At 40.0% G+C, this 24,556-nt stretch overlaps 1 long non-coding RNA gene across 2 annotated transcripts in view; it reads left to right on the top strand.

The window, feature by feature from the left end:
• LOC113930290 overlaps positions 1-23,766 on the top strand; it is a 71,522-nt gene extending 47,756 nt beyond the window's left edge. Inside the window, exon 5 of one of the 2 annotated variants that reach the window (XR_003522508.2) lies at positions 23,465-23,766. This is a non-coding gene — a long non-coding RNA (uncharacterized LOC113930290). Of the gene's footprint in view, positions 1-13,808; positions 14,741-23,464 lie in introns of those variants that run through there. The other variant, XR_003522507.2, reaches the window with a different exon arrangement.
• Positions 23,767-24,556: the final 790 nt, after the last annotated feature.

Here is a 24,556-nt window from a genome sequence, read left to right as displayed (position 1 = left end):
CTTTAGGAAAAAAAGAAGAGAGGCATAATAGTACTTAGAAAACATGAGTATAGGGGTGCCTGGGTGGCTCAGTCGGTTAAGTGTCTGCCTTTGGCTCAGGTCATGATCCCAGGGTCCTGGGATTGAGTCCCTCATTGGGCTCCCTGCTCAGCGGGGAACCTGCTTCTCCCTCTCCCACTCCCCCTGCTTGTGTTCCCTCTCTTGTTGTCTCTCTCTCTGTCAAATAAATAAATAAAATCTTAAAAAGAAGAAAGAAAACATGAGTATACAGTTTGTCACAGTTTTATTTAGGAAGCTAGACTATAGATACTGGGAAATCCAGTGGCTGATGAGCCATTCATTTAAGTGAGAATCACTAAATTTGTTTTATTACTAGGATGACCTTGAGTTTCTACCATTGTAGGAATGCTTCCCCATAATTAGAGTATGCATTAACCCCACTCAGAGAAACCAATTAATTCAACTCACCTTTTCCAGTATTTTAGGGTTTTATGCTTGAATCTGAACCAGACCAAACCATGAACCATCAACTGGTTATACCAGACTAATTTGTTGAACTCCAGCACTAAATTAAATCCCAGGGACGCCTGGGTGGCTCAGTCGGTTAAGTGTCTGCCTTCAGCTCAGGTTATGATCCCAGGTTCTGCAATCGAGTGCGGCATGGGGCTCCTTGCTCTGCAGGGAGCCTGCTTCTCCCTCTGCGTGCTGCTCCCCCTGCTTGTGCTCTCTCTCTGACAAATAAATAATAAAATCTTCAAAAATAAATAATTAAATCCCAGACACTCTTATACCCTTTCCCTCAAGTGTGAGCCAAATGAAAGAGATTTGTTTTTTAAAAAAATGAACTAGTTCAAATTAGAAACAAACCTTTTAGTTTTTTAAAACAATTGAAATCCAAGATCATATTTTTTAACATACCAATTCATTAAAAGTGAAATGAAACAAAACAAAACGCTGTTTAAGATACCCCTGTACTAAGTAACAAGTAGTTGACTGAAACGCTAAAATAGTAAATCCCTCTAAGAGTCTGGGTCCCAGCAAGAAAGAACATTCCACTCATAGGGTTCAAATCAAGACACTTTAATGAAGGAATTCCTTGCGGTGATGTGGGAAGGGATTTAAGGAAACAAAAGAGTGATGTTGGGGAAGACAGGCAACAGCAGAAAGTCATTACCAAGGGGTCTAAGAGGCTGAGGAAGAACATGACCTTTACTGAACCCAGTGAGAAGAGTCATGGAAAAGATAGGAGATTTAGTCTTGGGGAATGCCCCATCCCCACCCCACCCCCCTACACCACAACTACACAAATTAGAACAGGGTTGCTTAATCAAGGAGAAGAGAAGAAATACCCCAGCCTTTCTCTCCTCCCAGCCTCTGATCACTTCCTGATGCCTCCCCCTGTCTGAACTGAAAAATCTGGTGTCAGTGGAGCCCTAGTGACTGATCTACAGGGTCAGCTTCCTGGCAGGGCAGGGCAAGTGGTGGAGGCCAAATGGAGACTGACCAACACAATCTCCCTTTTCACTGAGTTAATGCTAGACATTAGACGAAGGATTAGTAGCTGAGTTAATGTATGTAAAATGCTTGGAGAAGTCCCTGGCAAGGAAGAAACACTGTACTCTGAAAGTTAGCTGTTATTGTTGCTACAGGTTGGCCCTGTTTTGTGGATAAGGAAACTAAGGCTCATGGTCTTTAAGCAACTTTTCCTTGGTTAGCACTAGTGACAGAGCCCACACTCAAATGCAGGTTTTCAGATTCCAATTTTGTACAAATTCTGCTATGAAAATTGACTATCACAACATGTAAGGTAATGTGTTGCATACATAATTAATTTTATAATTTCTTGCTTTTAGAAAAAAAGCATCCTTATTTACTCTCTGGACCTGACTAAAGAAATCTGAAACCAAATTAAGATCTTATATATATAAATAAAATAAAATGAACTATTATTTCAAAGACAGTTCTGCACATATAATGATAGTTATAGTAATAGTAATGGTGATATTAGTAGTAAATGTAATAGTTGTTAAAATTTTTGAATGTTTAACTTTATATCTAGTACTATGCTATTTTTCATGTCTTGTACTAATATAACCACTAACCTATGTCACTTTTTTTTTATTTGAGTATAGTGGACACACAGTGTTACATTAGTTTCAGGTGCATTATGCTATGCTCACCACAAGTGTAGCTCCCATCTGTCACCATACACTACTATTACCATACCATTGACTATATTCCTAATGCTGTGCCTTTTATTCCCTTGACTTATTCATTCCATAACTGGAAGCCTGTATCTCTCACTTTTGGGCAATTTTGCCCATTGCCCCCCACACACACATAACCCATTTTTTATTTCCTGTTTTTCTTTCTTTCTTTCTTTTTCTTTCTTTCTTTCTTTCTTTCTTTCTTTCTTTCTTTCTTTCTTTCTTTCTTTCTTTCTTTCTTTCTTTCTTTCTTTCTTTTTCTTTCTTTCTTTCTTTCTTTCTTTCTTTCTTTCTTTCTTTCTTTCTTTCTTTCTTTCTTTCTTTCTTTCTTTTAACTTGGAAATAGTCTACTTGGAGGATTTTGCAATTGGTGAGTTAAATAAATTTTACCTTACTCTGCTCGCCCTTGTCTAACCATTTAAGGTTTTATAAAATCATTTAAAATGTGGTGTATATAGTATCTTCAAAAGAAAAAAAACCTCCCAGATAACAATGTATTTTTTCCCTGTAACTGTTGGAGAACGTGTTCATCCCATTATCCTGCCATGATACAAAATTAGCCCTAAGGCCAGAGGCATGAATTGGCCATGCATTCAGTATTTGATTACATGAAATAAGACATCTCGAAAATAAACGTAAGTTAGCTTCTTATTTGTGTCAGGTCAGCTTTTTTGGCAACAGATTTTAAACAATGAGATAACCATTTACCCTTAGGTCTTTGCATTTTAGGTTTTTAGAGTTTCAATTCAAAGAAGGTGTAATCAGTAAGCTGAAAAATCACATGTACATTTTCAGTCAGCTAAAGAAACAAACAAAAAATGTTTTTTTCAGTGGAGATGATTTCTATCCTGTCACACTGTCAGTTTTTCTCTGATGATGGAGCAATTATCAGACAAGGACACTCTGACCAGTGGCTCATGATGAAATTTCAGTTCTTTCTTGGCAGTCAAGTTTCAGAGTTGTCAGTAAGAGTCCTTGTCGCAATAGCATTAGAGAGATGTCTGTACTTTGAAAATCAACCACATGAAAGAAAACAATCTTAGATGTATACCCTGTGCTTCACTTTCTACTTTGTTGTCTACTTACAGCATAGGTTGGCCCAAAAGAAGTTACCTAATTATAGTATAAGCTGAACCATATGAAAGTCCAGTATTTGGCCAGTTATTGCTTGCTAAATGCCAATTTGATATCGGACAGCAATGTCATATGGTTTGTCTTAGTAGTTCTGATACTGATTGAAGCAGTCCATGCCCATGGAACACTGACATTTCATTTACAGCCTCTTGTAAAATTCACACTGTTGGTAAACATACTGTCTCTGCACATTTGACAAATGAGGGTCACTTTTAATTTTTCCCCTTCTGTTGAGGATTTCAAGCAAATATGAATGTCCAAGAAATCTGTGCAATTGAGATTTTAAGGTGTTTCTAAAGGGTTTATACATGTAAAGTGTCTACCCAAGTTCCTGGCATATGATAGGTGCTCAGAATTATTGAGTTATTAGGTCACTAGTCTGAGTATATCTAATGGTAATATAGTAGCATACTGTGATATGGTCTTTACTGATTACACAATGCTGTTACATCCATTATTTTACTTAGAGTCAACTTCCTAACACATTCAACTGACATGTCAAATCATATTCCAAGTTTAAAAGGCAGTATTGCATTATTACATAAATACTCTTCTAGTTAGAGAAGCTGAAAAGAAAAGGAAAGGACTTTTTATGCATTTGTATAAACTGGATATTAGAAAATGTCATAGTTGTGTTTATTTTTCTGGTGAGATTGGGAGGTGATTTCTTACACACAGTTGTCTGTCTTGTGGTGAACTTGAGGCATTGACTTATGTGATTAACAAGGAAACATCAGCATTTATAAAGAGTTTTGAGGAGTGAGATACCGATTTTATAATTATGGCACTATACTCCAATTCTCATTTATTGTGTCTACCCAAATTCTTACAATTTGACAAGTTCACTAAAACCCCTGTATGTTAGTTTCTCTTTGATGTTACTATAACTGCTCTTAAATACAGAGGAAACTGTGTGATGCAACAGGCGGATGGGCAGATGAGTCAGCTGTCCGTGCCTGCTGTACACATGGCCCACAGGTGTTTGTTTGGCTTTGGTATACTTTATGGGCAGAAGTTTTTAAAGAGTCCCACACCACTTTGCGAATCTATTTTTTCTGCAGTTCCTTTGTACCAACCACATCTACAGAACAGGCCCTAAAGTTTAGAAGTTTTAACCTCCAGAGAAGAGGAAGTTTGGTGATTTCCTCAGCAGTTTGGAGCCAAGTCAGATCCCAGGACTTTGCAGGTGCAGATTTACAGTGCAGATTAGATTCAGCAGGTCTGTGACCTGGAGCGTTGCATGTTTAATAAATCCATAGGGGGTCCTGATGCTGTTGCTCAATGGACCACTTTACTCTGAGTAGCAAAGAATGAGACATTTCTACCTTTTTGACCTACTGGTATCTCAGAAGTAATGAGACCAATCTCAGACTTACCATCTTCCTCCCAAAACCAGACAGTCTTCCTCTTGAGTTCTTTTTTTTTTTTAAAGATTTTATTTATTTATTTATTTGAGAGAGAGAGAATGAGAGAGAGCACGAGAGGGAAGAGGGTCAGAGGGAGAAGCAGACTCCCTGCTGAGCAGGGAGCCCGATGCGGGACTCGATCCCAGGACTCCAGGATCATGACCTGAGCTGAAGGCAGTCGCTCAACCAACCAAGCCACCCAGGCGCCCTTCCTCTTGCGTTCTTACTAATTTTTACCGTAACTAATTCTCCACCAAACCTCAGAGTAATGCAAGGCTCCTTCTTATGCCTCCCACTACCACATACAAAACAGTTTTGAAGTTCTGATTCTTCCCCCATGTCTATTAAGCCCATTCCTTACTTTTCATTCTGCCGCTACTACTGGACCAGACTCTAGGACCTCTCATTCCTAACTGCTCAGCTAGCTCTTCCCATCTCCACTCAGCCTACCCCACTCCATTCACAACTGCCATTCTAAAAACCAGTGCTTAGGGGCGCCTGGGTGGCTCAGTTGTTAAGTGTCTGCCTTCGGCTCAGGTCATGGTCCCAGGGTCCTGGGATCAAGCCCCGCATCGGACTCTCTGCTCCGTGGGAAGCCTGCTTCTCCCTCTCCCACTCCCCCTGCTTGTGTTCCCTCTTCAACGTGTATCTCTCTCTGTCAAATAAATAAATAAGTTCTTAAATAAATAAATAAATAAATAAATGTGCTTATTTATAGTAATATTCTGCTGAAAACCCATCTGGAATAGAGTCTAGAGGACTTTACCCAGAACTCCAAGCCCCACTCTCCGGCCCCTTTTTTTCCATGCTTATCTCCTTATGTATGTTCTTACATGCAAACCTTATGGATTACCTGAATACTTTTGGTGCTTTCAGTTCTCCTGACTGTCCCAAGTTCCTGTGTTACTCTAAGTGTCATATGCATGCTACAAGATGTAAGCACCTAAAAGAGCCTGGAGTGAACAGCTTCAAGACCCAAGTGGCATTTCATTGGGCCTCGAGGGTAATAAGGATTTCTACAGAGATTATTAACTGTTTCTTTCTACATTTCTGTATTGTTGGACTTACTTAATGGACATTCGTCATTAAAAAAAAAAAAAGAAGAAATTCAGTAAGTTTAAATTGTTAATGAATAGATTAATAACAACAAAAGAGCATCCCTTGGGCTTCTGTTCCCATTGCACAATCCGTAACCAAGCAGGTATCCCATTGCAATTATTTTTCTTGTTTCTGTTTTACACCAAGCTTCTCCCCAGGAGGGAGCATGCCTTGTTCATCTTTGTATCTCCAGCATTGAGTATAGTGTGTAGTACCAGGCAGGCATTCAATCAGGAGGATCCAGGGTTTGGAGCCTGAAGTTTATACAATATAGGAGCCCCTCTTGAAGAAATAGAGTTGAAAATTTTCTCTAAATTTTCAAAAACATATGATCTGGAGAAATACATTGCTAGGGCCCCTTACAGGATCTTGGAAGGGGGCCATGCAAATGTGGGGGTTGGAGGTGGGGCGGTAGATCCCAAAGCTTAAACTGCTTTAACCCCATAGTATAGCCTCTTCTGCTCCATAATTTTTTTCTGTTGTTGTTGGGTTAGCATTATTATTTTAATGAAAGAAAGATTGAGTGAATCTTTTTTTCCCCCATGTACAAGTCATCTTTTATTGAGTGTTAATTCTAAAATAGAATATGAAAGAACTCAAGGGTGCTAGGCAAAGGTCATGGTTGGGAATGCAGAATGTGCCTCCACACTGGGCCTTCTTCAGTGGTGCTTGCCTAGCCACTCATGTTTGTGTTCCTTGTAGCGATGACAGTAGTTGAAAAGCACATAAGCGGGCGCCTGGGTGGCTTATTCATTAAGCGTCTGCCTTTGGCTCAGGTCATGATCCCAGGTCCTGGGATCAAGTCCCGCATCAGGCTCCCCACTCAGCAGGGAGTCTGCTTCTCCCTCTGCCTGCCACTCTGCCTAATTGTGCTCTCTCTATCTCTCTGTCAAATAAATAAAATCTTTAAAAAAAAAAAAAAGAAAAGAAAAGCACATTAGCTGCCAGCACCATAGAAGTCCCAAGGATACCCGCTTTCTTCACATTAACATACTTGATGTAATACCAGCAGTAACCTCTTTGAAATGCTCCAGCAGTGCCTTTAGGATGAAATCCCACATCAGTATACAGCTTGGCAGCTCTCCTAGTTTGACCACCACGAGCTGCTTCTCCTTCACTGGTATGGATGATGCTATCTTGAAGTCCTGGGGGTCTGCTATCAATACTGAGTGAATCTTACTGATTCACTGTAATTTTCACATCTGTGACGTTTCATGTTGTCCTCTCTGAGCATGGGGCACCTGGCATCCATCTGAGGGTGTTCCACTTTTAGGAAACCAACTTCCTTTAAGTTACATGCTACAAGGGCACTGGGTTTCCTGGAGTTTGTAGGAATTTCAGATACGCTGGAATCATTCTTTAACAGCACAACCTTCACTAACAAATGTTCTAATGAAACCAGTTTTCAGACTCTGTTTGTATTTTGAAATGAAAACATTGTCTTTTAACACCACCATTCTCTAAGTCTTTCAAAATGTGTTTCAAATATTTCCTTCTAATTAGAAACTTCCCTATGAAATCATGACTTTGAATTCAGTTTATATTCTTTTTGATGCTTTTCAAGGGCACATTTCTTACAGCTAATTTTACAAGAGGGAATACTTCTTGTAAAAATATGAGACACCTTTATAGTTTCATGTTATTTTTTTTTAAGATTTTTATTTATTTATTTATTTGAGAGAGAGAATGAGAGAGAGAGAGAGCATTAGAGAGGGGAGGTTCAGAGGGAGAAGCAGACTCCCTGCCGAGCAGGGAGCCCAATGCGGGACTTGATCCTGGGACTTCAGGATCATGACCCGAGCCAAAGGCAGTCACCCAACCGAGCCACACAGGCGCCCCATAGTTTCATGTTATTAAAAAATATTTGTGTGTATATATATATATATATATATATATATATATATATATGAAGTACATTTCATATATATGTATTTCACTCTTAAATATTTCAGAAAAAAATTACTGAGATTCATTAATATTTGCTATATGTGTGAAGAGGGCCAGCTGAAAGGTACATTGGTCAACATCTCCCTATCTAAAATTGGTTCCCCTGCCCCAGTTACTCTGTTGTCACCCTGTTTGTTGCATTCATAGCATTTACACCAAACTGTTACTGTCTTGCTCATATCTTTGTTTATTGTTTATCTAGGCACCTCCTAGATGATGGGTAAATCTTCAATGTCAACTGTTCTTTAATGACACTACTGGTTGCAAAGACTGTTTCATTTCCCACCAGGTCTTTAGATTCCAGGTCTGCAAAATGCTGTATGAGAAGAGAACCACTCTCCCTGGTTGATCCTTGTGTGCTTCTCAAATCAGCTCCGAAGGGCTAAATTTACGAGAACCTCTCAGCCCTGTCTTCCTCTCAGCTGCCAGCTGACTCCTTCCCTCTCCCTTCTGCTGCCTGCTCACTAAATCAGCCTGGTAGTCCTTGAGTGCCTTTGTTCACTTCATTTCCTCTGGATTCCTCCCCTCCCCCAACCTTTGCCCAGCCCATGTGGAGGAATGATTTGAGCCATAATTTTCCTTTTGATTAGCCAAGTGATCTTGGACAGACCTCTCTGAACCTCAGTTTCTTCATCTGTAAAATGTAGATATTAAGAGTATCACCGTAGGTGGCGTCTCATAGTAGGACTTCAATAAATGATAGCCATCATCATCATTGTTGTTTTTATTATTAATGTCTTTCAGGCTTCACCTCTTTGGCTTATCTTCAGTCATTGTTTATCATTACTGATAATTTGAAAATAACTTCAGAATCATTTGTATGTTTTGCTCTTGAGTTAGATTTGCGCTCTTTGAAAGGATATCTTCTACTGTTACTGCTTTATGTACACTGCTCTGTGTGCTATAGATCTAAAGCAGTGGTTGTCTGCAATGGAATTAATCCGCAACACTTGAAATTACACCTAAAGAAAGTGTAAAATGTATCTTCTGCTTATTTGTGGGTATTCTGCTTTTGCTGTCTGGATAATATAATTTAGGTGCCTTTTCTAGATTTGCGGCCTTCTAGAATCTTTCCCCAATAAAGATAATAAAGGGAGAGACTTTTTACATGTCTACTTTCTGTAAGAATTTTCCCCAATTTTTAAATTATTTAACGATTTTTAATATCAAATTGTGCTTAGAGTTTCAAGACTTAATGCATGGGGAAAATAGATGACCCTATAACCTGGGAAACAAGATGGCCTTCAGAGAACTAAACTGGAAGCAGCAAATCTGTAGAGTGGATGATAGAATTAACCAACCCTGGGAGATGATATTATATAAAGTAGAAAGGATTAGGAATAGTCAGATTTTTATCAAGGGGCAAGCAGGGTAGAGGAATCTTGAAAGCTGTTACCTAATCAATTATATTACACCCTAACAAAGAAAGAATATGTTCATTAAGAACTGGCAGGAGGTGGTATATATAAAATCCTAAAGAAAGAAAAAGCCATTAAGTAAGATTTTGGACAGAATAAATCAAATATTCTTTTGGAAAGAGATAGTCGAGATATACTGAACTGACCACACATGAATCTTTATTTTTTCATTTTATTTTTATTATTCATTTGAGAGAAAGAGCACATGTGCATGAGAGAAGAGAGCAGGGCAGAGAGGGAGAGGGAGGGAGAGAATCTCAAGCAGGCTGTATCTCACCACCCTCAGCTCATAACCTGAGCCGAAATCAAGAGTCTGATGCTTAACCGACTGAGCCACCTAGGCGCCCCGACCACACAGGAATTTTAGACACACTCTGTAGGTGGGTGAGAATGGCTTTGAAATTTACATGGTCTACATAAACTAACCCCCAAGACCACCCATCTCTCTTGGCTCCCTAAGCAACCTAAACAACCTTCTGAAGATTTATTCAGCCTCCTAACACTTCTATCCACTGATAACTGGAATGCTCTCTAGAAAATTATCTTCCTTCATTGGAAATTTGCATTGTGATTTAACCAAAAGTTCCTTGCAGGGACAGATCCAGAATTGTAAACAGTTTTTTTAGAATTAGGGGGGCTCTCTTTGAGAAAAAGAATACAAAATGGAAAATATGAAGTTGCTTCCATGGCAGACGAGCACAGGCAGATGGGCCTGAAGCTTTACCTTTGTCAGCATCACAGTGAAGCCAATGAAGTTGGATCAGTGCACATTCTGAGAGCCCATCAGCTCTGGGTGTACCATCCTGCAAAGCTGAGGGCCAGACGCGTGGAGCCCCTCAAGCAGCAGCCTTCTCACTCTCTTCCACAGACCTTATAATCATTATAATAAAAATTACCATAAAGAAGTCTAATTCCATACTGCTTCTTAACAAGATTTTGGCACTTTAACTTTTTATGACCCTTTCTACCTATATTATCATCCTGTTCAAAGATACGGAAACCCTCTCCCATTTCTTAACTCTTCCCAGATTCTGTCTCGTTTTCTGTATTCCAAATAGATAACAATGTTACATAAAGTACAAAAAGAGAAATCTGTGAAGATATGGCAGTCCTCAAAACAAGATTTAAAGGTCTATGGGCCAGAAAGAGAAGAAAACTTACAGCAGTGGGCATGATGAAGGTGTGGCCTGACACACTCTAGGCCTGCTAGGAAGCCGACCAGGCCTGTGGTTCTTATATGGTAACAGAGAGTAAGGATGCCCCATCTGAGGTAGTGAGAGAGTGTTAGATTCACGGCTTCTAAAGCCCTAGGCTGTAGTAGGCCTCATTGTTCTTGAGAAGAGGCTAACAAAATCTGTAGCCTGGAGCCCCAGTTTATATTAAGATGTATACCTAGAGAGCAGGAGGTCATGGACACAGCCCAGAGACAAGGAATTGAGCCCTGTTCAGTTTGGTCTAAAAGCTATTAGGTGGGATTGAGCAAGGTTGTGCATGGTGCCAGTGCATGAATAGATTCGCGGTGGCCTGGGTGGGGTGTCAGAGCCTCAGCAAGGTGAGGAGTGTGTACGTATGAAGGAGCTATCTGGCATGGGGCATCCACATGGATGGAGGTAGTTGTGTCAGCCATGGAGGAATCATTACATTGATTGATCAAGTAAGAAAATACTAAGGATAATGGTGTTGGGCTGGAATTGAGGATTGGGGTATGAATTCATGGTTTTCAATGAACAGATGAGAGAGAAAGAAAGAGAGGGGAGAGATATTCAAATACATATATTCCTAGTTCTGTCCACTGAGAGAGTCTGGGAGCAGTGGCATCCCAAAAGCATTGAGTACATCTAGCATTCAGATCTTAGTTTCTAAGTACTCTTCTTCAGAGGTCCTTGGAGAATTGGTTGACTTTAGTACTGAGGTAGGGAAAATACAAGATGAGCCCAGAACCTCTTGTCGAGCCTGAAATAAAGAAGTGCTCAAAGAATGGTGGGAACACAAACACCACCTTGTTGGGGCTCCTACTGGAAAAAGGTGGGGCAATTTGAGCAAGAAAATGAAGCATAGACTATAATGTATTCAATAAAGTAGGAAACCATGAGTTCAAACAGGTATAAAAAAAGTAGTGAATAAATTAATAGTTTGATGAGGAGTGGTATATAATCTCAAAGCCTCCTCACAAAATATTTATTAAAAGTAATTTCATAGTGCAGAAGCCAAGCAGACAGGAACGTAAACAAGTGATTGAAGCTGATGTCACCAGTAATGGTACAAATACAAATCACGTGTCACTTGAATAGGATAAAATGAAAACGCATCATCACTTCTGTGGTATTCCTGCCTAAGATGTATTAACAGGTACCTAATCATGAAGAGGCATCAGACAAACCCAAACTAAAGAACGTTATGCAAAATAAATGGCCTATAAACATTGAAAGTATCGTGCTTATGATAGTCAAGGAAAGACCAAGGACTGTTCTGATAGAATGAAACTAAGGAGACATGATAACTAAAGGTGTTGTCTGTTTTGCAAGATCTGGATTTAGGACTGCCTCTTTTTCTTACAAAGTGCATGCTTGGGGATAATTGGAGGAACTTGAATAGAACCTGAGAATTATAGTAAAGTATCAATTTTTTTTAAAGATTTTATTTATTTATTTGACAGAGAGAGAGAGACAGCGAGGGAGTGAACACAAGCAGGGGGAGTGGGAGAGGGAGAAGCAGGCTTCCCACCGAGTGGGGAGCCCGATGCGCGGCTCGATCCCAGGACCCTGAGATCATGACCTGAGCCGAAGGCAGACGCTTAACAACTGAGCCACCCAGGCGCCCTAAACTATCAATATTAATTTCCTGATTTTAGCGGTTATATAGGAGAATGTTTTCATTTATAGGAAATACAAAAGTGTTGGAGAGTAATGGAGCATAATGTCAGCCATTTACTCTCAGATGGGTAAGGAAAAACAGTTGTTTATATTATACGTGTATATTTTCTCTGAGTTTGAGATTGTTTATATGTGTATTTATTTATGTATTTCATTGCCTTTGTGTGTTTTGTGTTTTGAATATCCATGTCCAGCCAAGTTCCCCCAAAGCAGATTTTAGTGAGACCTATCAGCTGTAAGCAGTGACTTTGGGATAGGTGGTGACTTTTGCCATGCTACAATGAGAAGACCTTGTTTTTCTTTTTAGTGACAATGCGTAAACTGCTCAAGAAGCTTGATGGGACAGAGGCTCAGCACTGCCACCCTAGTTAAAGGCCATTCTACAGTATTTTCTAGAAGCAGGCATGCAAATGATATGACAAGGGACACCAGTGATGATTCCTTGCTCTGGAATTTTGTACAGGCCTTGCAAATCATGTGATCAGAGGAGCTGATGATTTTAATGGTTTAATATCAATCCTACCAGGTCCATTTTTGTTTGGTTTCTCTTTTATTCAGTAGATTTTTATTGAGCCCGACTATGTTATAGGTCCTGTAGTAATCTGAAAAATATAAAGGTGAAAAAAAGGCCCTCACAGTTTCCACTATGAACAAACGAGGGGGTCAGGTGAGGAAGCAGATATTTACTATCTAAGAGATGAAGGAGTGGGACACAGAGGGGAAGACACTGTCTCTTAGGAAGGCTTCAGAAAGAAAGGGAGTATGAGCTTGAAGTTAAAGGATAAGGTTACTTCAAATTTTATCAAGTGTTTAGAAATTTAAGTGATATTTAAATAACTTTTTGGGGGCCCCTAGGTGGCTCAGTTAAGCGTCTGCCTTCGGCTCAGGTCATGATCCCAGAGTCCTGGGATGAGCCCCGCATTGGGCTCCCTGCTCGGCGGGAAGCCTGCTTCTCCCTCTCCCACTTCCCCTGCTTGTGTTCCCTCTCTCGCTGTGTCTCTCTCTGTCAAATAAATAAATAAAATCTTAAAAAAAAAGATAAGTTTAAAATACATACATACATACATACATAAATACGTAAATAAAAATAAAATATATGACTTTTTGTATATGGACAAAAATACAGAGAGAAAAGGAGGGGGTGGGATGGGAAAGAAACAGCAGTTTTAAGGAAAATGCCTCAAGAGTGAAAATGTTATGTATGTATCTTCACCTACATTATGCTACAAAGTAAATCTTTTTAAAAGTACATTTTTCCCGAGGCCTGTGTGGCTCATTGGTTGGACGTCAGACTTTTGGTTTCAGCTCAGGTCATGATCTCAGGGTAGTGAGACGGAGCTGCCTGCTTTGGGCTCTGTGCTTGGGATTCTCTCTCCCTTTCCCTCTGCATCCCCCAGCCTGCCCTGCACCACCGGCATGTGTGTGATCTCTCCCTAAAATAAAATAAAATTTAAAAGTACATTTTTCAAGAGGTAAAGAAGTAGATAAGATAGTGAATTGTCATGAAACAAAGAGATGTAGTTTTTTGGAGCTTTATCTTGTGTTCTCAGGTCCCTAGTATGATTTTGTGTTTTATTATTATTATTATTATTTTTAGCTCTAATAGTTCTCCACAGGATTCTCATTCCCAGTAGCTTTGTCACCTCCCACTCCATTTCAGAGGTGATAGTCGATGCCACTCTGAAGAATCCAGGCATTTGACTCATTTCTAAACTTTCTTTTCAGTTTCAAATCTCCTAAAGCTGTAACTCAGCTGTCAGCCTGTGGAAATGGATCATTCAGCACCCTTGCAACTTTCCCAGTGACTTCCTAAGGACTTAGCTGTTCTATAGCTGATGTCTTCTGTGTCTGATCACTTGGGAATCCGGTGGACTAGAGGCCTCTTGCACCCTCCGGTAGTTGAACTGTCCTTTTTAGTTTCACCAGGAACATTCTGGACTTCATCACTTCCTTCCATTCTGGCCTGATATTTGAAAGCCACAGTCGAGTTACTAAGGGCCAGATGTCCAGTGCTTTTCTAAAAATCAAGTCACTGTGAACCAGTGATGTGAAAACAGTCATAATCTATAATAGTTCCCAGCTATATAGCTTGGTACTCCTCATTTTTAGTGTGGTGAATATAATAAATGTAGGTAAGTGTTGGATTTATCATTTTATCTTTTTTTTTTTTTAACATTTGCTTTAGAATTGTACTTCTCTTTCTTTGAATTATTTCCTATCTTTTGGGGCCAGGATCTTGTTTAGATCTTAAATTATTATTCATGGCTCTGAAGACATTTCTGGATAAAAGTCATTTTATCTCACCAGAGAAAAACACTGTCCCCTCCACATGGAAACAATAGCAGAGTAGACCTTTGGTACTCAGAAATTTAACATTTCTTGTAAAAGTACCTCAGAGGTCTGTGCAGAAAGCATATTATATTGAAGGAATGGAGCTTAATCTCAGGCACAGGGTGGGAAGAAGACACATGTAATGAGAAGAAGGTGTGGCCTGTGTGAGATGGTACGTTTCTGGGATGCCTGGGGAAATAGGAAGCAAACTTGACCCTGCCATCTTCCTTATCACTTTGTCATTCAAAGTAAAGATGGAGAGGGGTGAGGTAATGAGGACAGTGCTAGGTTTGTAGATGTTTGGGTTGGTGAGGGTAGGGACAGCAGGAAGGCTTGGCACCAGATTCCACTCACAAGGAGATGGGGAGAGGGATGAGGTGCCCAGTCTCCACTCATAATTTGGCTTTGTTCTTGTTTTTGTATCATTGAGGCCAAGAGAAATAAAGAATGTTAATGAATTTTTAAGTATACATTATTGAAATTAACATCATTGTTATATATTATCATGGTTTTTACAAATTTGGGGATTTGGGGCACCTGGGTGGCTCAGTCGTTAAGTGTCTGCCTTTGGCTCAGGTCATGATCCCAGGGTCCTGGGATCAGGCTCCCTGCTCCGTGGGAAGCCTGCTTCTCCCTCTCCCATTCCCCCTGCTTGTGTTCCTGCTCTCACTGTCTCTCTCTCTCTGTCAAATAAATAAATAAAATCTTAAAAACAACAACAAAAACAAATTTGGGGATTTGGGAAGCTCTCTGGGAAAATTCCTCTCAAAAGTCAAAGGTGTAGACTCTAGGTCCACCTCAAACCCAGTTATCGTCCTCTCCATTGCCACTCTCCCCAGCAACCCACATGGCCCAAGTCATCATTATCTTCATGGTAATCACCTCATAATCGGTCTCCCTGCATCCACTCTAACAGCTCCTGCCCTCAATTCCAGTCCATTCTCTTCAGAGATCTGTTTTTTAATTGAAATATTCATTGAGATAATTGTAGATTCACATGCAGTTGGAAGAAATAATACAAAGAGATCCTATATACCTTTTGCCCAGTTTCACCAAATGGTAATATCTTGCAAAGTTATAGTATAGTATTACAACCAGGATATTGACATTAATATAATCCTCCAGACTTACTCAGATTTCCCCAGTTTTACTCATATTCACTTTGTGTGTGTGTAGTTCTATATAATTTCATCTTATATGTGTCCACCATCACAGTCAAGATCAAGAAGAGTTCCATCACAAGGATCCCTCTTGTTGCCCTTTTATTAACCACACTCACCTCCCTCCTTCCCTCCATCCTCCTTCCCTAACTCTAGGCAACCACTAATCTGCTCTTTATTCCTAAAAGTTTTTCATTTCAAGAATATTACATAAAGAGAATCATATAACATGTAACCTTTTGGCTTTTTTTTTTTTTTTTTTTTGACAGAGAGAGACATAGTGAGAGCAGGAACACAAGCAGGGGGAGTGGGAGAGGGAGAAGCAGGCTTCCCGCGGAGTGGGCAGCCCGATGTGGGACTCGATCCCAGGACCCTGGGATCATGACCTGAGCCGAAGGCAGATGCTTAATGACTGAGCCACCCAGGTGCCCACCCTTTTGGCTTTTTTTACTCAACATAATTCTTTGGATATTCATCCAAGTTTTTGTGTGTGTCAGTAATTTATTCTTTTTCACTGTTGAGTAGTATTCCATGGTATGTTGGATGTACCTCAGTTTGTTTAACCAGTCATCCATTGAAGGACATCTGAGCTGTTTCCAGTTTGGGGCTATTACAGATGAAGCTGCTATGAACATTCGTGCATAGGTTTTATGTGAGCATAAGTTTTCATTTCTTTGGAATAAATGCCCGAGAATAAAATTGCTATCATATGGTTGCAGGTAGCGTTTTTTAAGAAGCTGCCAAACTGTTTTCCAGAGTGGTTATACCATTGTACATACCCTTCAACAGTGTATGAGTGATCCAGTTTCTCCACATCCTCATCAGCATTTAGTGTTGTAACTAGTATTTTAGCCATTGTGTAATAACAGGTGCGTAGTAACACTAACACCTCCTTGTGGTTTTATTTTTTTATTTTTTCATTTTTAAAGATTTTTGTTTATTTGACAGAGAGATACACAGCGAGAGAGGGAACACAAGAAGGGGAAGTGAGAGAGGGAGAAGCAGGCTTCCCGCTGAGCAGGGAGCCCGATGCGAGGCTCGATCCCAGGACCCTGGGATCATGACCTGAGCCGAAGGCAGACGCTTAATGACTGAGCCACCTAGGGGCCCCCTCCTTGTGGTTTTAATTTACATTTCCCTAATGGTTAATGATTTTGAACATCTTCTAAGTTCTTATGTCAGGTAGTCAGCCTCTGCGCACTGTCCCAGCCTCTCTTCCAGCAGTTCCACCTGTACTTTCTAGGTGGCAGGACATCAGGACAGGAGGCTGGAGGCTCTGGATTACGTGAGCTTTGTGTGTCAAATGCTAAAGGAGCTTTGAAAGGTCTAGGGAACCTCATGATCAGATTTGTATTTTTGATTGACTGCATTGGCAGCACTGTGGAGGACAGACAGGAAAACTGTGAGCCAGGAGGCTATTACAGAGAGCGACATAACAAAGGGGAGAGAGGAAGAGGAGGTAGTTTTGACCGATGTAGGGTAATGTGTTTCAGTAGCCCTCAGTGACATGGAGCATCAGAAAATTGAAATTGTTGAGACACCCAAGATACTTTTGCTGTAGGCTTGTGTTGGAAATTATGATCACCCTGGATCACTTTGCATCCTTAGTTCAATGCTATGGATGAACAATAAAGCTGGAAAATGCTGATACTATAATCCTATAAGATCTAGGGAGGCCCTAATACAAGACTAATTTTTCAATGGAAACAGCATTAAAATGAACTATAGAATTCTGCTCCTTGGGCAACTGGGTTAATCTCAATTCAACCCCCTCATTTTGTTGTGGCCAGAAAAGTTAACTAATTTGTCCAAGATAACCCAATTAGATAGAAACAGACTTGTAAGTATTTTGTCCTCTCAAAAAGGAGGATGTGAGTATGTGTTTTGAAAGTCTTAAGTTTAATGGAAGGGGCAGCAGGTGGGGGTTTGCGTAAACCTCATACATATCTTCTCTAGCAATTCCATTACCTCCTGTGAGCTTAGTGCGCGGGACATGGTAGCATGAGAGTTCATTGGCATTGACATGACCTACAGTTTTACTGGGCAAACAATATGTGAAAAGTGGCCGGAACACACATGGGCCACTGTTTGGCATTCATCAGGAAGAAGAACCACCAGAGGATTCACGGAAGCCTAGAACCCTGCAGAAAGCCTGAAGCTAACTGGGAACTTGGAGCTGCTCCAAGGCCAGCCGGGCAAAGAGCTGTTAGGAATAAAGCTGTTCTTTTTGGCAAAGAATACACAGTATCTTGGAAAGTCTCAGTGGCAGAGATGCCAACAGCAACTGGACTCTCCAGTAGTTCCGTTCAGCTGGGAAGTACAGTGAATACACAGAATCCAAAATGATTTCTATAGGTTGGGATGATCAGTTACACTTAACATATTAGCAATGATTAAGTCATTTTTAAAACATACTACGAGTAACAACAGCAAAACCAAAAAACTGTTCAAGGACAGATGAGAAAGATGTGGTCAACTAGAATCATATGTAAAAAAGACTGAGGAGTTTTGATTATCTCAGTATGAGTCAGCCATGTACAGTGAGAGTGCTGAAAGTTAATATGGATTTGAGCTGCATTCAGAGTGTTCTGGTATTCAGGATTCAGGAATTGACAGTTCTTTCCCACAGTATGTTGAGAAAAGGGGGATTCTATGTTTAAATTACAAACATGGCTAACATTTACTAAATGCTTACTGTCTATCAGATTATGAGCTAAATGCTTCACGTGATCCTCTGACTCCACACAACAAGCCTTGGGTCATGTCCTGTTGCTGCCTCCGTCCCACCCAGTGTGTGTCGGTAAGGACATCCTCCCTCCACAGAGTTGGACCTGTATGTGATCGGGCTCGGGGCAGGTCCAGGTCTGACCAAACTCTTAGCTGGGAACAGATTCCTGAAAGCTCACTACTGAAAAACAGCAGGCCAGTCTTCAGCCATACCACCCTGAATGCTTAAATTGTGTCTGAAAAACAGCAGGCCCGAAGGTATGATACAGGGAGCTGGGTTGGGAGGATCTAGGAAATCTTAACACATGAGAAACGGCTGGAAGAACAAACACTGTTCAACAAGAAAAAGAGAAATAGCTGAAGCACTTGAGTCAGAGAAGAGGAGTGTGATCATGCAGCACAGCCCCGGGAGACAGAATAGAAGCAGTGAGGTAAAAGAACAGGGAGGTGAATTGTTCTATTTAAAGAGAAATTTTCTATATAAAATAATTATGGATGTCTAAAAATGGAATGGCTGCCTTCTGAGGCACTGAGTACCCACCTCTTCAGGGACTCCAGCAGGAAGCAAACGACCATCTAATGGGAAGAGGCCCCTGGGCCCTCAATACAAAAGCAGTTGAGGGTCTAGATTTGCTCTTCTCTGCGGGCTTCACAGAGCATCATTTTTTTAAACAGTGAAAATATGTCTACCTGACAATATTCTGTGATCTGGCACTTTATCCAGTGAAGAGAAAAGCTCAGGTCAGCTCTTCAACAGCAGGAAATACTAGTAATAGTTGAGTATAGGAAAATTCAGTGATGGCAGAGAAAATGGAGAGCAAAGAATAATTTCTTTTCAGAAGAGGACAGGAAGTTAACACCCAAGTTATAGCATCGAAATGAAGATCTTGTATCTCCATTGTTGCTTTGATAAAAATATAATAAATGTATGACATTGTAAAATAGTTTCTTGAAAGCAAATTTAAATAAGGGACTTCTCCCAGCTTCTTTTAAAAAGATTTAGCAGATGGGATGCCTGGGTGGCTCAGTCATTAAGCGTCTGCCTTCGGCTCAGGTCATGATCCCAGGGTCCTGGGATCGAGCCCCACATCGGGCTCCCTGCTCAGCAGGAAGCCTGCTTTTACCTCTCCCACTCCCCCTGCTTGTGTTCCCTCTCTCTCTGGGTCTCTCTCTGTCAAATAAATAAATAAAATCTTAAAAAAAAAAAAAAGATTTAGCAGAGCCTTCATTTAATGATATATTAGGATAACGTACAATATCACGTACATTCTACGGGTGGCCTTTGGCTCTCTTTGCCTTACTAATCCCAGAACAAACAAAAACCTCATGACTAGGGGTAATATTTCCACTTCTCAGCAAACTTTCTTGAAAGAATAGATATTGATAAGAAGAGCACTTAACCATTTTACTGCCCATTGTAAATTAACCAAATAAATTAACAATTAAAACTCAGAATTATTCATGGCAAGGTTGGCAAGCATTCTTTTTTCAGTGGTGGGGTTCTTTTTTCATTATTCTAGAAGTCTGGTGGCAGACAGGTAGTATTATTTTAACTATCAGTGTAAGCTAATAATGAAATTAATCACTCTTGAGTATTCTTTGATGTATGTTCATTTAGAAGTAAGAACAATTCTGTTAGTTATAAAGTTTTTCATAATTCCAAGTTTGGGCTCAAAGCAAGGATAACCTTGCAGTCAAATATGAGAAGAGTGAGAATTTGGTTTGTAACTAGCCGTCTCAAAAATTTTCTAAGGATGAAATTTCATAGTTCAACACACTCAGAGATTGCTTGTATAAACTCAAATCAAACAAAAGCTTAAGAATATTTTGCGGAGGGGTGCCTGGGTGGGTCAGTCAGTTAAGCATCTGCCTTTGGCTCATGTCATGATCGTAGGGTCCTGGGATTGAGCCCCAGGTCGGGTTCCATACTTAGCGCAGAGTCTGCCTGGGATTCTCTCTCTCCCTCTCCCTCTGCTCTTCCCCCTGCTCATAATCTCTCTCTCTTTCTCTCTCTCTCTCTCTGAAGTAAATAAATAAAATCTTAAAAAAAAGAAACAAAAGATATGTCTACAGATTCTTTGAAATTCCTCCCTTCAAGAGGTGGAGCTTATTCTTACATTGAGTGTGGGCTAATATTGGATATCCACTTTCTTTTTGGGTGAAGAGCATTCACAGGACCAGATTGGGAACACAGTAGTGAATAAAGACCAGTCAGTGGCCTCATGAAACTAGCTCACTGTTGGATGGAGAACACATGCTAATTGTGAGATGTCTTAGTACAGCAAAGGATGAAATCATCCTTACAGTAGAGAAGTTCAGGGTGCGATGCTAGACACAAGGGGTTCCCAACCCAGCCTGCAAGTCAGGAGAAGTTTGCTGGAGCTGTTTACATGTGCTATCTATATGGGTACATATTCCCACTCTAAATTTCTGATCCAGACCTATCTTGATTCCATGTTGCCTTCTTGACTCTTCCACTTCATTGTTTCATGAGCATCTCAAACTTAACATGTTCAAAAAAGTCTTTTGATTCTAGGCCTGCTCTTCACCCAAGCTTCCCTTTTCATAAAGTGGCCCACTTAGGACTTTTGGTCAAGAACCTAGAGACATCCTATATTCCTTCCTTTCCAGAACATCCACATTCAAATCATTGGCAGGTCCTGCCAGTCCCTGCTGTAACATGTAGCAGATCTACTCAGCAGTCTTCCCTTCCTCTGCCACCACTCTAGTCTGGTTCCATTTCTTTTTGTTAGACCTCTGCAATCTCTTCCTTACTGGCTTCTGTTATTGTATGCTCAACGCCCCATCCTCCACAAAGCAGACAGGGATATCTGCTTAATTGGCAAATTGTCATTTCTCTTTGGATAGAATCCAGACTCCATCCCAGGGTCCAAGGCTGTGAACCTCAGCTCATGCCACGCTTCCTCTGATCATCTTGCCCCAGCTGTGCAGACTTTTTTCAAGTCCTTGATAGTGCTTTACTCTCTCCTACCTACGGCCTTTAAATTTTCAATCAGTTTCCCTATTCTCAAAGGAGCCCCAGTGGCCACAGCCTCCAGCCACTGTGTCTTTTGCAGTTAACTGTTTATTTCCTTCACACCATTTATTTTCTTTAAAGATTTATTTATTTATTTTAGAGAGTGTGTGTGAGCAGGGGGAGGGGCAGAGGGAGAGAGAAAATCTCCAGCAGACTCCCCCACTGAGCGTGGAGGCTGACATGGGGCTCAATCCCACGACCTTGAGATCACGACCTGAGCCGAAATCAAGAGTCTGACACTCAACAGACTGAAACGCCCAGGCGCCCCTCCTTCACACCATTTAGAGAAACTTTTAAAAGCCTGTTATTGGTTTGTTGGTTTTTTTTTATCTGTCTCTCCTACTAGAGAGGTAAGCAGGACTCATATTGCTGAAGGTCATATTGAGAAGAGACTTGATCCCAAGAGAAATGCAGAACCAGTGAAAATTTTTAAACAAGGGAGAGAATGAAGAATGAAATTATACTTGCAGTAGATCTGGGGCAGAACAGTTTGAAGAGTGAAGAAGTTTGGAGGGTAGCAAGCGAGGGGAGCCCCGTCAGGGTACTATCGGAGAGGTAGATGGGTTTAAGAGATAAATAGCATATTGCAGTCTTAGTGATTTTATGTAGAGAGAAAGGGAGAAGGAGAAATCCAGATGATACCCAGGTTTCTGGTTTGGGCAACTGAGTAGATGGATGATGTTGCCTTTGCTGCCATGGGGACACAGAATGAGGAGCACTCTTAGGGGTCAGTACAGGGTCTTCTTGGGATATACTGAGAGTGAGGAGAGAGGTGAGAGTGGAGGAGGTAGCCCACTGAGAGTCAAAATCCCCCCCGCAACATATCTGGCTTAGAGATATAGATGCTTATTCTATACATATCTTTTAAAATATATAAACTAATATTTTTATTAATTGTAATATCAATAAATGGTAGCTGAAAGAGTATTATGCCAAGAATATTAATACTTATCTAAGTTAATTGGGGATGTAAGAAAGCATAGTGATTAAAAGGTGTGCTCTGTTGTCAAAGTCAGTAAGAGTCTCAGGTCTGCCCTACTTAGCCATGTACCCTATGAAAGTTGCTCTACCTTTTGGGGCATCAGTTTCTTTATTGTTCAAATGCTATTCTTCTACCTACTCATCATGGTGTTGTGCGGAATAAATGCAACAGTCTGCAAGATGCTTAGCACATGCAAAGTGCTCCGTAATGTTAATTATCATCAATATGACCATTACCCTTTACTTCAAAAATATCTTCCTATACTTTATTTATATGAGAGAAAGAAACTACTAGCCTACTCCACTAAGAATTATTAATTGCCTTTAAAGGTGATTCCAGCTCAAATACATAACATTATGTCATAGAGGGCTAATTCAACTCAGTTATTTTTTTCTGATAATACTTTTTGATAAAACTTTATTTGGGATTAGAACTATAGACATTCTGACTAAATTTACACAGATGTCCACAAAAGGCTATAATTATTTTACAAGCCAAAATCACCCTCCAAGTAGGATATTTGAGTGAGCTGATGTTTCTAGCTTTAAGTATGCAAACTTCAGTAACAAGCTGAGACACAATCAAGAGTGAAAAATGTAGTAGTAGAAAGATGAGACACCTGTTTGACCATGACAGTGTTCAAAGGCTTCTAATAGATCCGTGGTACTACAGTAATGGGGGAAATGACCTGCATTAGATGACATGACTCCCCATTGAAATATTTTGCACCAAAGCAAATAAACTGTACAAACATTTGTGAAGGCAACAGATGATACTCATTCTGAGAAAAACTTCCCATTTTGTAGCTTTGTGCTGTTGGAACACTCTATGAGTTATAATTAACTACTAATGTTCTTCTTAGTTCTTTACTCACTCTATTTGGTATTCTGCCCATCTTCTCTTTTTTTCCTGGATATTCTACTTTAGATATAAACTATACTTTTCTTCTTCTGGGCAAAAAATAAAAAAATAAAGCAGATAGCAGGAAGGAGTGTGTATTTTATTAAGAAGACATGTAACCTTTGACGAGCAATTTTCTTAATCAATTTTGTTCCTAACATTTTTCTGACACTTGTAGAAATTTGAAGGTTCATATATATATGACTGTCAAGAAAGAGTTAAAAGTTCTTCTCCATTTGTTTAGGCAAGAAGAGTGGCTATCCAGTAAGTGGCAGCAAACAGCTTCTAGATCCATCTCTTCTGATTTCCTTACTCTCAGATTCTTATGAATGAAGCAGAATCATTGATTGAGCAAATGGAAATAAACTTGAAAGTAGAGGATGCACATTTATGACTCTCCTAAGAAGCAAATATGAATCTGTCACTGCCTCTCCTCTAAGAAGTTTTTCAGGGCAATAGAATGTACTGATGCATGAGCACTCAAAAGACACCATAAGGCATTTTCTGCATGACTTAATTCTTTTCCAGACATAAATAACAGATTCTGATGATTAAGTGTGATCAGTTTAAATTCATAACACTGCATTGCCAACATTTAGGAACTGCAGACTACTTGTTTAAAGGATAATGAAAGGTGAAAAATGCTACATGATTGTCATGGTCACTCTGTGTCCAAGATTTTTCAGAACAGTCCCAATTGCAAAGATTTCCATCTTGTTATCCTTTAATTACACTCTTTTTTTTTTTCTTAATCAGACTGTGCATTCAGGTTTGGAAAATATGTTTTTAAAAGTCCACTCTTATTTTTAGGTACATTCAATATTTTCTAGGATCAAAGAACTTGTTTTTAAAAATATTACATAAATTTTTAAAAATTATCTCAAGAAAAGTAAATTCCATTCTTAAAATTATGGGAAAGCAGCCTGAATAGCTTAGCTTTTCCTACTTATTCTATATAAACTGACTTGCACAAAATTTCTCCATTCCACTCATCCTTTTTCTGCCTCAAAGGCTGAGGGCTTACTACAATGACATGTTTTATACACTGAAGGGGTCGAAGGTGCCAGATGATGGGCTGGAATGTTTTTCCCCTACCAGAACCAAGGCAAGGGCAAGATCCAGAGACATTTTTCAGTGATTACGTGAAGTTTCATCCTTCTTTAGTTAAACAAAAATATAATGCTCACCATAGTAAAATGGAAAGACCAGGGGTTTTCTAGTCATACAATTCAGGGTTTGAATTCCTGTTCTGTAGCTTACTGCTTATGAACTATATTCAAAGTAACTCTGAGACTCGGTTTTGACATCTGTAATATGGGGACAATACTAAGCTCAT

The sequence above is a fragment of the Zalophus californianus genome, chromosome 4, assembly GCF_009762305.2.
Source record: "Zalophus californianus isolate mZalCal1 chromosome 4, mZalCal1.pri.v2, whole genome shotgun sequence".
In the NCBI taxonomy this organism is placed as follows: domain Eukaryota; kingdom Metazoa; phylum Chordata; class Mammalia; order Carnivora; family Otariidae; genus Zalophus; species Zalophus californianus.
Note: the sequence above shows the minus strand (reverse complement) of the source record. Positions and strands in the feature narration are given on the sequence as shown.